This window comes from Leptidea sinapis, chromosome 37 (assembly GCF_905404315.1).
Source record: "Leptidea sinapis chromosome 37, ilLepSina1.1, whole genome shotgun sequence".
NCBI lineage: Eukaryota > Metazoa > Arthropoda > Insecta > Lepidoptera > Pieridae > Leptidea > Leptidea sinapis.
The window spans coordinates 3,053,278-3,065,421 of NC_066301.1; the positions used below are offsets into that span (position 1 = coordinate 3,053,278).

Sequence of the window (12,144 nt, forward strand, 5' to 3'; positions counted from 1 at the left end):
CTCAAATTGGAGTACGGGCAAGATTTTACTAAAACGCCGTGAAAATTGATTTATATTCTTGAGGTAGCTTTTTACAGTTATTATTTTTATACAATAATAATAAACATTTTTAAAGACCTTAAACAGTGAAAGTCAGTTCAATTTTTATTAGCCTCGTTAAGGATTTGTCCACCGGAAATTGAAAAAGCGTAGCGTTTTAACAGAATACAGAAAATTTCCACAAGGTACAATTTGAGTAGTGAATATAGTACTATTATTAAAAAAAATATGATTGTATTAAAGCGAACAATGAAGCAATGTACAATAACAATACAACTTAGTTACTGTCCATCATCCATACACGAGAATTTTATATATAAGATTATCCAATCAGTAGAGATTCAATTATAAGTACGTAGAAGTATTAGTGCTAACAGACGAACGAAATATTAGTAATGTGCTGAGGCTCTTTTCATCATAACGGTAATTGCTTATCGGATTTATTTTATTTATTTCATTTTATGAAGTCAATTTATGAGAATTGATTTTTTAATCATCAAGAACATACAGAAAGGAGGTTTTATTAAAATTTATTTGTCTGATATGTATCTTAAAATTTAGTTAGTTGGATGAACTCTTAAAATGTTATAGTATTTATAGTTTTTTTTTCCAACAATAACACAAACATTATTGGTATACATAATGTTTGATTTGGTGAAGCGGGGTTGATTAACGAGACCACGAATAAAGACCAGAAACAGTTTTATAACATTATATTATACTAGCTGACCCGACAGACGCTTCAGTCAATGGAAAAAAATCTATGTATTCGGGAAAAATGTAGTCTAAAGCCATCGGAAACGTGTGATAGTGTGTGTAAGTTAGTGTAGAGTTTAAAATGAAACGAAAACATATTTCCGAATGATTTTATTATACTAATATATAGTACTAAATGATAAGTATTAATATCGTAATTAAGTAATAAGCTTTTATCTATACCCATGCTTTATATCCTCTATTAAAGATTCGGAAAGACTTAGCTTATTGCCAACATTAAAACACCCAATGTCCTAATAATCACTTCAACGATTGTTGTAATGTTGTACTGAATTTCATAACAACACTCCTTGTTTCTTTTTTCGATCCCTTCATACACAAAGAGTTCAACAGACAGCCGCCTTCTTATTGCTCGATGCGTGGTATCTGTATGTATTTCAAAAAAAGAAGATTTACGTTTACGCGCGGTCCACACTACCAGAACGTCGCGCACCGTAAAAAAAAGTAGGTTATTCGATTAGCCTCCATTTTTTTTAAATATTTTTATTATTATGCTTACTAAAAATGATTGTGATTCAAGTTTTGACAGCACATCGCCAGATATTTTAATAATTGCACTATATAAAATGTATATTACTACTAAAATAAATAATTATTTCGTTAAACCTTAGTTTATTTTAATAATCAGTAATGGATGTTATTAGGTTACTACTCGGACTGGCTGTTTTAATGTTAGCAGTAAGCTAACTGTTTCAGAATCTTTTAGAGGATTCTTATTCTGGGTGTAGATAAAGTCTTGTATGCAACTGTTGATAGTTATGTATTAAAACACTCATGTGATACTATTATCATACTCGGCTTCACCTCGTGTGATAAACCCACATTCTTGTTTTAATACCCCTTATTACACAACAGTTGCATAAATAACTATTAAATTTCTGTATTAGTATTGCCAATATTTTGAATTATTAGAATGGATATAATTTGTTATCCTTAAGAGATAGACAAATACCATCGCGGACTTTTCTGTAGACTGCTATATGCTACAAACCATCGACGGCTTATATTTTTCCGAAACCTCCAACAAATATCGTTTATGTATAAAAATGTATATACGAAACTTAATAAATTATATACTTAAACCTTCCTCGAAAACCATGCTATCCATTGGTGAAAAAAGCATGGTGAAAATAGCAGTAGTTTTTGAGTTTATAGTGAACAGACAGATAGACGCGGCGGAAGACTTTGTTTTATAATATGTAGTGATAGTGATTTCACGGATGCCGAAAAGATAATATTTTCACATTATATTATACTAGCTGACCCAGCAAACGTTGTATTGCCGATATTAAAATCGCGATACAAAAGTAACAGTTGATCGTAGATGGGTGAAAATTTGAAGTTGTATGTATTTTTTAATGCTGACTCATAATCAAACAAATTAAAAAAAAAAGGTCAAAAAAATTAAAAAAAAAATTCGTGTGGACCACCCTTAACATTAAGGGGTATGAAAAATAGATATTGGCCGATTCTCAGACCTACTCAATGTGCTCACAAAATTTCATGAGGATCGGTCAAGCCGTTTCGGAGGAGTACGGGAACGAACATTGTGACACGAGAATTTTATATATAAGATTTAAGCAGACGTAGTTTATTAAAATAGAAAAAAATATATTATGAAGTCTTTTCAAAAAACTAAAAGTATACATTAGCAGAGCGTGGTTTCGATCCACGGACCTCTGGGTTATGGGCCCAGCACGCTTCCACTGCGCCACTCTGCTTATGATTATTTGTTTGAAAATGTATTAATAATTTACTCGACAATAATGACGTGTTTGTTATAGTTTGGTAAAATATAGAACGATGATCAATTTGTCAACGAACGGTAATAGATATGCTTGCACAGACGACCTTCACTGCAGATTTAGTAGAATCCGACTTAAAGCTCAAAGGATGATGGCGAGAATTCATGTATTTTGAGACCCACTGAAAGAAGTGGCGTACATCATGAAAACTTATTAATAATTGTAGAACGTAACAAAACTAAGAAAAAAGAAAATCGTAAGTAATTATAAAAAATTGGGAGAAAAAAGGTATACCTAAAAGTAAAATATAACATTAAATTATTAAACGATTTCTATTGTTCAATCTTTAATTTGTGTCTTGTGTCTATGCCTAATTACTGTCTGATAATAGATAATATAATATATATGAGAAAGCTTGGCCAGCAGCTAATAATTGAGGATTCACAATTCATTTTCCTTTCAAGCAGGTATCGAATCTTTTAAAGATACCTACTGGTTTTTGTACTTATCAGAAAACAATAATAATCTTGTTGAATTTTATTTTGAATTACTGATTTGAGTAGGTATAGATAATTTGATGGTGTCGGAAAATCCATATAAAAAATCACTGTCATGTCAAAAAAATGTAGATGACAATTGCGCAAAACGTTCCGTTAGTGCAAGATGATTTATTTTTTAATAAATTATAATAATTTATTTCTTTTGACTCCCATATCTTAGGGCCTCAATATTTTTTTATATAAACATCATATAAACTTAAGTTTATAATTAGTATAAACTTGTACTAGTACGATGCTTCCTTATTTTTTAAATTATGTGGGCTTATTCTCGCCATCCTCCATTCAACATCATTTCAAAATGAGCAACGTAATAAAATACAAGGCGTATCGTTAATAGCGTTGCGTATCGCAATTGTCCATTTTATGCGGTGTGATTATCATTAAACCCTAAAAATTTGCGTGAATTAAAAAAAAACAAAACAATTCGTTACAGTCTTTCGGCTGTGTTTATTGTTGTTAAAATGACAACTGTAGCGTGAACTTCATCAACTTCATCATTAACCCGTAAAAATTTTCAATAACGTTATTCGTATGTGGCAGTTTTATTAAAACATGAATACGGTGAAAAGTTAATAATTGGAAAACCTTCAAGCAGGTCCGAAATGTTTTCCCTCAGAATCCAATTTCATTATGACTAATCAGTTGTCTGTCGAATGTAATAGTGTAAAAAGAAAAAATAAGTTTGCACTAGGGGGGCCGGCAGAAGTGATATTGTTAAGTGATAAAAGGCATAAAAGGCATCGATATTGTAGTTGTTTTAATCGCAGATATAGTTTCAGAAATGATTTTGTTTTGCTTGTTAGCTCAACTTACGGCTATGTTCATAAACAGCACACTTTATTCTTTATAAAAGGCATTTATTTTCTCAAAATTAATTCCTTTAGAATTCGTTTTGATGTCATTTCTAATATACTAGATACTACTACCGCTTCGGAAACAAATGGCACCCTAAGAGAGAAGAAGCAGCGCAAGAAACTCTCCCAGCATTCTTTTTTTTGCGCTCTATATATATATATAGATATAGTGACATAGTTTTGTATGTTATAAAGGTAGTATAGCTTTCGTTCCAGACTACAAATAGGTAACACGGAAGTATTACTTAGATTATAATATTACGAAAATCGAAATGTTTCATTATGTAATGTATATATTTTATTTATATTGAGTGAAGAGCACTCTCATGGAACGCGAGAGGTCGCGGGTTCGAGTGCCGCATAGTTCATAAATTTTATTTATAAATTTAATGTGTGTAAAATCTTCTATTCTTATTTTTTTAAACTTTAATGAGATACATACAAAATTTTTTCACACTACATAAAAACAATAATTTCTGCATGCAAGTAAAGTTATTATGCTACTAGAGCGAATTTCGAATAAAGCGGAATTTTCTCGGAAGTTTCCAACGAATTTGTAAACAGTTTACATTTCACAATTGTCTGTAGTCGGGCTTTAGTTATTCTTCTTTCTAACTCATACGAAAGATGGAAAATACTGAAATGCATGAGTTTCTCTCCCATTCTCTCGGTACTGTTTTATCTTTGAAATGTACAATATTATATTAAAGACCGTACCACCGAATTTGATACATTTTTTGATCTTAAAAATTATATTTATTAAAACGAAATTTACTGAGGTGACTGTTTTTCAAACGTCAGATTTTCGAGTACATAATTGTATCCTATCCTTAGCCATAAAATTTCAAAAATAATAATCAATGCCGTTCGATTTATTAATGGCGGTGTGGTTACTTTTTTCATTATTTACTGTTTAGAAAAAGTCCAATTTACAGCTGTAACAAAAACCAAAGTCGAACCTTTTAAAATATAATGCTCTGTTACACTACAGTAAATGATAAATATTTCACCAGGTAACGAAACCCAGAAAGAGATTGAGACATCGTGATTGCCATACGGATCGAAGCCGTGCAAAGGTTGCTCGTGCTTTGACGATCTGTGAAGTGATATTTCCTTGAGTCGAAAACCTATCTATGATAACGTTACATAGCATTTTGGAGGGTATTTATAGTAAAGTGATGCCTCTCCAGTTGTTGCATTGGCTGAGGTACATCTTTTTTGGAACTGTGATAAGAAGACCTTTATCCCAATCATCTGGTAAGTCTTTATCGCCAGATGCGTTGGAGCACGGGCGTCTGCGTATTTTCGGCTAATAACATGTCTGCTTTAAGCATTTCCGCGGTGATGAGATCAGCTTTTGCCAAGCAAAATAAGTGAGACGTCTTTGTTCTTTAAAGGATTTCTCTTTGAATTATGTTTCCCCTTCAGTGTCTGTGTGATTTTGTACATCTACCTCAGATTTCCAGCGTCCGCTGCTTTTTGAGCACCATCAGCAATATTGTCGGCCAACATCCTTCTATCCTGGTGTGTACCACGATAGATGTTTTTGTGGATTTACCGGTATTGCTGCCTGACATCTTCGTTTATAGTTGTGTTATTCGGGGCAATTAGTTGCAGAAAAAGATCTCTTTTTCTTGCAATGAGGTCCCAAGTAATTTGTGACCTTAATCAAAAGACATTGGTTCATGTTACTGAGGTGCATTATATTTATCACTTAAGCAATGCAACGTCATATTATATTAATCTAGATTCTTGACAATAATATTCATATGTTCAATTATGATTAAATTTAATAAATCAATCGATAGGCAAAAATCATAATTATTAAAAATGTTAAATTTATTTCTAAGTTTATTACACAGTTCTTACCTTGTAACAAGTGTATTGATGATTCGTTAAAATTATATTACTGATGCCTTGTTGCCTTTACAGCCATTTATCACTCTTAAGACTTACAATACTTGCGTGGCTATTATGTGTACGTATTTCGAAATATTACTTACAATAAAGATAAACATAAAATACCCTCACTCACAATTATTAATGTGATTTTGGTAATGAAATTCAATTATTATGCAGCCGAAAACAATTGAGTAACAGGTGTGAAGGGGACATTAAATAGTGTTAATATCCATTTAATTATCGTACTGCGAAATTGAAAATAGCACGGACAAGACCGCTAATTACTAACTCATGCAGCTAGGTATTAAATTTAATGTATTGAAAACTAGCTTTGACATAGTAATTTTAATATAACTCACCATAGTTAGCGTTTTAGCCTCATTTACTTAACACTTCTTATAAGAACCAAACCTAATATTTTGCTTCTATAGAGTTTCGCAAAACTAACTTCAGCAAATTGAGTAAAAATATTTTCATACATAAATTGAGAGAAGAAACAAAACTCCAAAGAATTTACTGTTATAATGAATTTGTATGTTAAATATTGTATTATTGGTAACTATGCAACAAACTGTTTGATCGTTATCAACAAACATATTGACACAGAAAATAATATTGTATACAAATAAAATTAAAAATTAAAATAAATTCCATTCAACAATAAAATTTAAACAATATCAAAATGTTGAGACAATACACAAATAATACACGAATGAAAGTCGTCTCAATCGTTGTCAATCGTAGTCTTAAAAAATACATAATTGATTAGTTAAATAAAACAATAATGATTCTTAATAATAATAATAACAGAAAAATAATAATAAAATGTTAATAATAAGCCTCCTATTTGTAACATTGTAAATGTAGCCAAAGTGTTTTACTGAACCTCAGGCCAACATTCAACACTTCCTTCCCTCCACAAATAAGGCGAAGTCAGGAAACGCTTCCAGTAGCGTATTGAGGGCACAGAGGGTGTGCGGAATGGGGGAGCTGGCCCGTGCAACTATTCGACAGAAAGGGACAACAAAGATATTGTGCCCCCAGGATCGGCAAAAGTAATCTGGGGTATAGAGCTTGGCCAGCTGATCATGTAGATGGGTACCATTAATCAAAAAAATATTTTAGAAATAGAATTAGTTTTTAAACGGAACACTACCTACCGTGTCAAAATAACAAACAATGCTTGATTTTTAGTTGTTATGATTCTTTAAATAGAACAATGCCTCACCTTGACAAAAGAAGGTATTTTACTATTTTCTTCCCAACAAATCACTCAACCGTAGAGTCTGATAAATGACAAATAGAATAGATCTCCAATTACGTTGTCGAAATGTAACATCAATTTGATAAAAGGTTTGGGCGAGCCAATACACGAGGGAAGGATCACGAAACGTCCAACAATCATTTTAGGAAACATTCAGTTGAGCTGATCTGTTGTCGGTGTGGCTCTTATTGATCGATTTTCATTCCAAGCTATCTAAATAGTTTTAATACGTACTTCCGCTATTACATTGTATTAAATGTAGTAACGGAATACGCTACAGTAATTGTTCCCTACGCTGTTACATAAAGTGTTTCTTAAAAGTGACTTAATATAATAGTATGGTACTAGGGGCCTCAGTATATAACTTTTGGATTGTTAATTCATTTGGATTTAAAATTAAAGATAAGAATTAGAGATATTTGAATGCAAATTCCAGCGTGGAACTAACGGCAGCAGAAACTGCTTGCAAAATAAATCCTGGGCTTGGAAATGATATGGCTAAATAGTAGACGAAACTTTGACTTGAAGAATGAACCTCGAGGAGAACTAACTACTGCCAAACTTCTAACTAATGTCATCATCATCATTCATCATCCATTTTAATTCTACATACAGGAATCCTTCGGCATGTACCCGATCAACCCGTTAATTCAGTCACGAAAGCATCTGCAACTTTCCTGACTCCATTGACGATATGTCTTTATCACTAATCCTTCACATTCGTCTATACTAAAAATCTAATACTAACTAATGAGAAAGTGTTATAAATTTTGGTATTAGTTGCTTAGTATAACTCTTAAATTATTAACATAATAATATTATAATGTTGTTACCAATAGTATATCTTTCAACCTATTACATATCAGTTACGATAAATATTTAAAAGATGTTTTTCCCTACACTACGAAACTTACAGATAAATAACACTACCCAAAATTATAGCAAAATTACCCTAAATACAGAGCAGAGTTAACAAATTTGCAACAATTCATCACCCGCCCCGGGCGTTAAGGACTTATCAGTATACACGCGAGCATCAGTTTGTGAATGGGTCCATAGATCACGTTCAGGTCTACGTTTCGGAGAACATTTTGTTCAATTGGCTTAGAGAGTTATCATTTTTATTGTTACGTAACTTGTGTAATTTTTATGTCAAGTTCAATTGAAATATTAAAACTAAGACACACAGTACACGTGATGATAGTTCTAACTGGTCACAGAGTACACCTATGAGTGTAAGTGCTTAGTTGATATTATCGTGTCGAACGCTATGATAATATCTCAGTAATTATTGCAATTTTCTTCCTTTTTATTTTTTAATTATTAATTTTTTTACACACAAGAGAGTATCTTACAATTTTACTTAAATTTAATTACAAACATAAACAGATTCGGCTTTTACCGTGTACAACTTCTTGTTTAAGTATTTCACCTGAGCTTATTTGGCAAAATTTATTTTTCTTTAAGGGTCTTTCTTTAACTGCCTTATTCTCATTCCTGCTTTAATTTAATTTAATATCAAAAGATATTTTGATTTTTAAGTGACTTTATTCATCTTGTTCATGGAAATTACACTTATGATTGTCAATTTTTTTATATAACTATTTGACACCATTTTTAATTATACATTACTATGTAGTAAATTATATCTAAACCAGCTTTTAAAATCGATACATTATTTTTATTTTTATTTTTTTTGCACCCAGACAAAGGGAAAGGGCTACCCTCCGGGATTACGAAGGGAGGGAGGTGGTGAATGCTCATGCATACCAACGCAGCCTAAGGCTGCGTTGGTTATGTGGGACTCACGTAAGAACCTAAGTGCCTACCCACTAAACACCACCTGAGGTTGGCTTTGGGCAGTGTGCCCTCTAAGCCTTCATCGTAGGCGACCATCTCTCGGGGAAGAGAGGCGCAAGCGGCACTCCCTAGGGAGTGTTCGCTGGGAATGCACAGAAGGTGCTGTCTAATAGAGACTTGGCGACATCAGAAGGATTATCACAAACGGGAGGTGAGGCTACATGTATCTGGTACCTGTCAATCCAGGTCAGACGAAAGATTGAGAGAGGAGAAATTTAAAAATAGTGATTTGGTTAGATCGAGTGATACGCCCCTAGGCTTCACTCGTACCGCACTATGTGGTAAGCGTTAAGCGCTTTAGGAATTACGAGGAGGCCACCAAATGGTGGTGCTCCGCCAGCGCAAAGAGGCGCTCCTTGGAGGACTTAGCCGTCCTGAGTTTCCGTGCCAGGACGGATATTTCTTGAATGTCGACTTCGCTTAGTGAGGCGTAAATCTCTTCCAGGTCTTTCAGGGTGTTTTGCACCTGTGATTGAGCCTGGGGAGGTACTGCCCGCCTGGGGCCACTGAAGGTGGCCGGGGCGGGGCGGGAGTAGACATTGAATGCCTGAGAGGGAGGGGCTGATTGTCTCCATGAGGTGGAGAGTTGGGGCCCGACAGTTTTATTCCTCATATGAGGAAAGTGGGATAGGGTGAGGTTAGAGGCCAGAGGTGGCCTTTGTTTTGGCGGCCTGGAAGTCTGCTTATTAGCAGCCTTCGGGGCGGAACGAGGGGCACAAGGGCATCCGCGATAATTCGCAGTATGGCCCTCCTGCCCGCAGAGCACGCATGCGGGAGGTGTTACCTCGTCGCGAGTGCGTTTGCACTCTTTGGTGCTGTGGGGTTCGAGGCACTTTACGCACCTGGGAGGAGCAGAGCAGTTTGCCGCTGCGTGGCCATACATCTGGCAGCGGTGACATTGACCGGGGAACCCCCGGTTGTGTGGGGCTTCCACACGTATGTTGGAGAGCCCACATACGGTGAACTCTCCTTTGAAAAGTTCCCTGGCTTCAGGGACGTTAGTTTGAATGACTAACGCTAACGGGTATTTCTTCCCGGTACGGCTGTACATTTTATGTACAGCCTCGACCGGAAAGCCTTCCTTGACAAGGTCCTCCTGTATGAGCTCATTAGAGAGCTCGTACGGGAGGCCTCGGAGGACAGCCTTGACCTTGCGCTCTTCCGGGAGCGCATAGGTGTGGTAAGGCATGTTGTTACGCGAGAGGAGGAGGGTGAGGTTGCGGAAGTCGTCCGTGGTCGGTACGACTATGCGTATTGCCTCACCTGTGTTTGAGGCACGGGTGTATCGCACCTTGTGATCGGTGCAAAGTTGGGCTACATATGTCCACTTTGCCTTATCACGGAGAAAGATAGGCGGTGGAGGCTTGTTGCTAGGGTGGACGGGCGAGCGTGTCGCCGGTTGGCAAGAGGAGGGGACCGAGTCCGGGGGTAAACTAATGTCGAGGGACATTAGTGGTACTGGGTGGGAAGAGGAGGTTAAAACCTTATCAGACGCGATGCGCTTGGCCTGACGCTTCTTTCTGGACTGGACCAGTTGGAATGAATCGTCTGAGGGACGATAGGGACGGAGAGAGGTGTCGAGTACGGAACCAGTGAGTGTTCCGTTATCTGATTCCTCCGAGGAGGAATGGACTGGCCGCTTGCGGCCGTAGGAGGCGGAGTCGGAGAACTCCATGTCCTCGGAAGTAGGTTTGTGAGCGGAGGGCTCATCGGGGGACGCGGGGGAGTCAGCAAGGAGCTGACTTTGAGTGTTGGCCGCGGAGGAGATGACGCTATCGACCAGCGACTGGTCGAATTTGATATTTGCGGCTTTAATCAAAGCCGCAATCTGGACTGCGAGGGCGTGGCGAGGGTCCGCTGATGGAGCCATACTGATGAAGCCTCCCCGCCGAGAGCAGGGAGCAACGGGGGTCGGAAGTGGCGCGGCTATCCCTAATGGTTATTGCCGCGAACCGTCACCCTTGGGAAAGCCCAAGTGCAATGGGATCGGGTCGTCCGGTTTCTCTCAGGTCAGGAGGCCTGAGAAACGCACCGGGTCAACGTTAGCCGAGTTAGTTGTCACCGTTAGGTATCCTTCAGCTCAACCGCGATGACACGCAACTCACTTACTACAATAAAAATTGCTGTAAACAAGCTGCGGGCCGGAACGAATTCGACGTAACCAGTCGAACTTGGCGTAGAATACCTCGTACCACACGTAGCGGAGCTGCGTAGCGTAGCACTGGGCGTAGCGTGGCGGCGTAGCGGAGCGTGAGCACAGGCGCGTGTAGTTGTCTGCTCGGCGCGGGGGCCGAGACAAGAATGACGATTAATACATTATTAAAATACATTATTTAAACTTTTGAACATTTATAAATCAGGAGCTCCTCTGATTCACAAAACAATAGTTAATATTAATTATTATAAATATTAATGATCAACATTTTAAATATTATTGAGATGCTCACTTTATAACACTTTTTATCAGAAAGCATTATTTTCACGACCATATTTAAGTAGCAACTGTAATGGAACGTCGAAGGTTTCAAGTCTCCTGAGAGACGTTGTCATGTCGTTCATTCCTTAGTAGAAAGCTTGTGGCGTAACCTCTCTAGAGTAACATTAGAGGTTCCTAACATTAACAATTCCGTACTATAAATAAATATTATGACTGTTCATTGTCGGTACATTTATGAAAATTTAATATAAGTTCACAAAAATCGTCACCTTTCTGCTCTAAATAGTGATTTTCATTATTATAACGCTAGAAATAAGGGATTGCTTGTAACTAATTCTAGTAGGCTTCATAAGATACATAACTTTAAGGGCAAATGTATATTTTTTTATAATAAAGTCCTAGCCACTATTCTGTCATTATCTTAAATAAATTTAAATGTTTTCTTAAAAAATGGGTCTGTCGTAAATCCTACTACTCCACAGCTGAATATCTAAGCGATAGCCTAGAACTTGATTGTGATTATTTCATATCAATAGTAATGACAGTACAATATTGTATATTTTATGAAAAAAAGCGCAAAAAAAAATGCTGGGAGAGTTTCTTTTGCCTCTTCTTCTCTCTCAGAGCGCTATTTGTTTCCAAAGCGGTAGAAGTATTAAGTATATTAGAAATGACATCAAAAATAATTCTAATGGAATCAAGTTTG

The 12,144-nt window shown here is 36.3% G+C and overlaps 1 non-coding gene across 1 annotated transcript; it reads right to left on the minus strand.

Annotated features, from left to right (window-relative positions):
• Positions 1-2,465: 2,465 nt before the first annotated feature.
• Trnam-cau (transfer RNA methionine (anticodon CAU)) lies at positions 2,466-2,537 on the minus strand. Its single transcript has one exon. It is a non-coding gene; the product is annotated as a tRNA-Met (tRNA).
• Between the last annotated feature and the right edge of the window lie 9,607 nt (positions 2,538-12,144).